The sequence below is a fragment of the Tachysurus vachellii genome, chromosome 11, assembly GCF_030014155.1.
Source record: "Tachysurus vachellii isolate PV-2020 chromosome 11, HZAU_Pvac_v1, whole genome shotgun sequence".
Taxonomy (NCBI): Eukaryota; Metazoa; Chordata; class Actinopteri; order Siluriformes; family Bagridae; genus Tachysurus; species Tachysurus vachellii.
In genome coordinates, this window is record NC_083470.1 from 1,867,712 (window position 1) to 1,872,500 (window position 4,789).

Consider the following 4,789-nt stretch of genomic DNA (forward strand, 5'->3'; position numbering starts at 1 on the left):
AAGGTTTATTTCAACTGGCCAAAGATACAGACACAGACAGACTGATAGACAGACACTGACACAGACAGACACAGACAGATACAGACACAGACAGACACAGATACAGACACAGACACAGACAGACACAGACAGATACAGACACAGACAGACACAGATACAGATACAGACACAGACAGACTGATAGACAGACACTGACACAGACAGACACAGATACAGATGCAGACACAGACAGACACAGATACAGATGCAGACACAGACAGACACAGATACAGACACAGACACAGACACAGACAGACACAGATACAGATACAGGTACAGACACAGACAGACACAGACACTGACAGATACAGACACTGACAGACTGATAGACAGACACTGACACTGACACAGACAGACACAGATACAGATACAGACACAGACAGACTGATAGACAGACACAGATAAAGACACAGACAGACACAGACAGATACAGATACAGACACTGACAGATACAGACACAGACAAACAGATAGACAGACACAGACAGATTGATAGACAGACACAGACAGACACAGATACAGACAGATACAGACACTGACAGACTGATAGACAGACACTGACAGACTGATAGACAGACACTGACACAGACAGACACAGATACAGATACAGACACTGACAGACACAGATACAGATACAGACACAGACAGACACAGATACAGATACAGACACAGACACAGAGAGATACAGACACAGACAGACACAGACACAGACAGATACAGACACAGATACAGATACAGACACAGACACAGACAGACACAGATACAGATACAGATACAGACACAGACAGACACAGATACAGATACAGACACAGACAGACACAGATACAGATACAGACACAGACAGACACAGATACAGATACAGACACAGACAGACACAGATACAGATACAGACACAGACAGACACAGATACAGATACAGATACAGACACAGACAGACACAGATACAGATACAGACACAGACAGACACAGATACAGATACAGACACAGACACAGACAGATACAGATACAGACACAGACACAGATACAGATACAGACACAGACAGACACAGATACAGATACAGACACAGATACAGACACAGACAGACAGACACAGATACAGATACAGGTACAGACACAGACAGACACAGATACAGACAATGACAGACTGATAGACAGACACAAACAAACAGATAGACAGACACAGACAGACTGATAGACAGACACAGGCGCAGATACAGACACAGACACAGACAGACTGATAGACAGACACAGACAGATACAGACACAGACACAGACAGACTGATAGACAGACACAGACAGACAGATGATGATGAAGTGGTTAATGGAGTTAAGTGAAAGATAAAGACTTAGAGCCTCCTGCTAGTTGTTTTGTTCTCAGACGTGCAGCAGTGAGACGTTTCAGCGAGCTGCAGCTCTTTCTGATGGTCTGTAATAACAGGAGAGATGATCAGAGCAGCTGAACTGCACGTCTACAGGATGACTGAGGTCTTGAGGTCTAAAATAAATGTATCAGACGTCACAGCCGCACGCCAGTTGTTTTTGTTTCCGCAGGACAGGAAAGAAGTGAAAAGAGACAGAAAATTACAGAGCGGAGAGGAAACAGTGGCCGATACGGAGACATGGGGAGGAACTGAGTGAGAATCTAATTCAGGGCTGGAGTCGTGGTCAAGAGAATAAAACTTTACTGCAGAGAGAGAGAGAGAGAGAGAGAGAGAGAGAGAGAGAGAGAGAGAGAGAGAGAGAGAGCAGTGAAATAGTGAGAAAGAACACGAGTGAGACGGAAAAAGAAAAGTGAAGAAAAACAGCAGACACGTCATGTATTCACACAGAGAGATGAAGAAAGAAGGAATTAAGAGAGTAAGAAGAAGGAGAGAAATGCAGATGAGGTGAGAGACAGAGAAAGAGAAGAAAGGAGAGGGCAGAAGGAAACAAAGGGAAGGAGAGAACAGAAAAAGCAAGGAGGTGGGAATAAAAAAGAAGAGAAGGATGAGAATTCTAGAGGAAACCAGATGAAGTGGAGTGAAGAAGAGAAAAGTTTAGACTCTCCACATCATCAAATCATTCACTCATCTTCTACCGCTTATCTGAACTACCTCGGGTCACGGGGAGCCTGTGCCCATCTCAGGCGTCATCGGGCATCAAGGCAGGATACACCCTGGACAGAGTGCCAACCCATCACAGGGCACACACACACACACACTCTCATTCACTCACACAATCACACACTACGGACAATTTTCCAGAGATGCCAATCAACCTACCATGCATGTCTTTGGACCGGGGGAGGAAACCGGAGTACCCGGAGGAAACCCCCGAGGCACGGGGAGAACATGCAAACTCCACACACACAAGGTGGAGGCGGGAATCGAACCCCCAACCCTGGAGGTGTGAGGCGAACGTTCAAACCACTAAGCCACCATAATCAAATCAGACTAATAATAAAGAGATTTAAAACCTGTTGTTATTTATAAAGAAGGTAAAGATGTCATCAGTGACACGTTATATATCAGGTGATGTTCATGTATCATGTGTGGAAGGAGTCTCCAGTGTCAGCACTTTGTACCAGTCAGAGTTAAAGCTGGAACTTAAGGTTTTCCCACATCTTCACTTCAGGACAGTGGAGTTTACGCTTCATCGCAGTTTCTCAGCGACATGACGATAAACAACACTGTGTTTATAGGATTATTTTCCTGTAACAGATGAAAGTCTTTATCTTTCTGATTCAGAGACAGGTTTTTCTGATAGAGGACAAGTCAAGAGTTGGACAAGTCAAGGACACACAATTACTTAAATATTCTCCTCTGTGTGTGAATTCAAGCTAATAGGGTGCACTTATTTACACATGGGGCAGTAGGGCAGAAAACAAAGCTCACTGTGTGTTCACAGAAACCTTGTGAGAGATGTTTGACATGTGATGAGGGCTTGTGATTACCGTGAGATAGAGAGAGAGAGAGAGAGAGAGAGAGAGAGAGGAACATGAGTGTCGTCTCAGATTCACACACCCACACACACACAATCAGAAGACTTCCATTTGGCCTAAAGCGATGAGTAAATCGCTCTGTGTCGGGTTGTTATAGGAAAGTTATCCACAACAGGATGGAGTGATGAAGCGGAGTCACTGCTGCCACACTGAAGATGATTGTTTTCTTAGAACAGAACAAATAGAACAATTACTGTTTTATTCCTCTAACAACTAACCAGTGATACACATACACACACACACACATACACACATGCACACACACACACACACACACACACACACACACACACACACAAACAAAAGCACCCTCATGCGAAACGATGTCCCACAAAGACTTCTGAGTAATGAGAAGTAATTGTTTGTAGTTAAAAACCATCAGATTTCTCAGAATAATAGGTGTATGTGTACACACACACACACACACACACACACACACACACACACACACACGGGTTGCTTTTGTCACTTTTGCAACTGTTTCTTAACATCAAGAACACAAAGATATTAAAGGACAGAAAAACTGAAAGCTCTCTCCTGATCAGCTCTGTAATTTCTCTAACATCACAATGACGTCAAAAAACGACAACAGCAGCAACACAGCAGCAGCAGGTCATACAAATATACTGCAGACACACTAACATATTTTTATGAACAGCAGATATGTTAATCCCTCTGCACTGCTCTTCTCTTTTTCAACCCATGCTGAGACACCCAGACATTGTACCAGCTCCGATCGTCTTCCGTGCGATGAAGTTTTTGGACCTCCGCTGAGACTCTGTGAGAATCCTGAGACATCTACAGATCTACCAGCTCCAGTTGGACTCTGTGATACTAAAGAGGAGATCTGAACTCCATGTGATCTTTTACATCAATACAACATTTATCAGACTGTATATTTTGAATCACACCATCTAGTGTCACCCATATGAGGATGAGGTTCCCCTTTGAGTCTGGTTCCTCTCAAGGTTTCTTCCTTTACCGTCTAAGGGAGTTTTTCCTTGCCACTGCTGCCTGAGTCACCTCAGACTTGCTCATTGGGGATAAATACATATACAAACATACGTACATACACACTGTTAACTATATATACTTTGAATTTTTATTATATTAATTCTTTATATTACTCCTTATGTTTATCTTCTGCTCTATGTTTATGTTCTGTAAAGCTGCTTTGAGACAATGTCCATTGTAAAAAGCGTTATACAAATAAACTTGAATTGAATTGAATTGAACGAACCTACACTCACTGTCCACTTTATTAAGAACATTCACGCTTGTATCCAATCAGCTGACCATGCAGCAGCATCAGCACAATGCCAGAGGTGCAGATGAAGAGCTTCAGTTGATGTTCACATCAAACATCAGAAGGTGGAAAACTCTGATCTTGGTGACTTGTTGGTAGCAGATGTGCTGCTTTGATGAGCGACATATATGTGGGTGGAAACGTGAGAGTAAAATGACCACCAGGAATGATACAGTAACTCATACAGTATAATCACTCTGTGGTGTTACAGCTGTGCCTGTACCAGTGACCCTGTTACCCTGCCATCATTACACACCATCAGATATTCTTTCTTTCTTACCTTCTTACCCCAATGTTCTTGTTGCATTCCACAAAGCACCGAATTTGATAAAAAACACAATTTTGTTTCTTAAACCAACGAGTTGATATTTGATGATTGCACTGAATCTGCTACCAAACAATTTACGTTCCTTAGATATTTCATGACCACTGAATGTCCTATTCTGAGATACAATACGGTACAAAT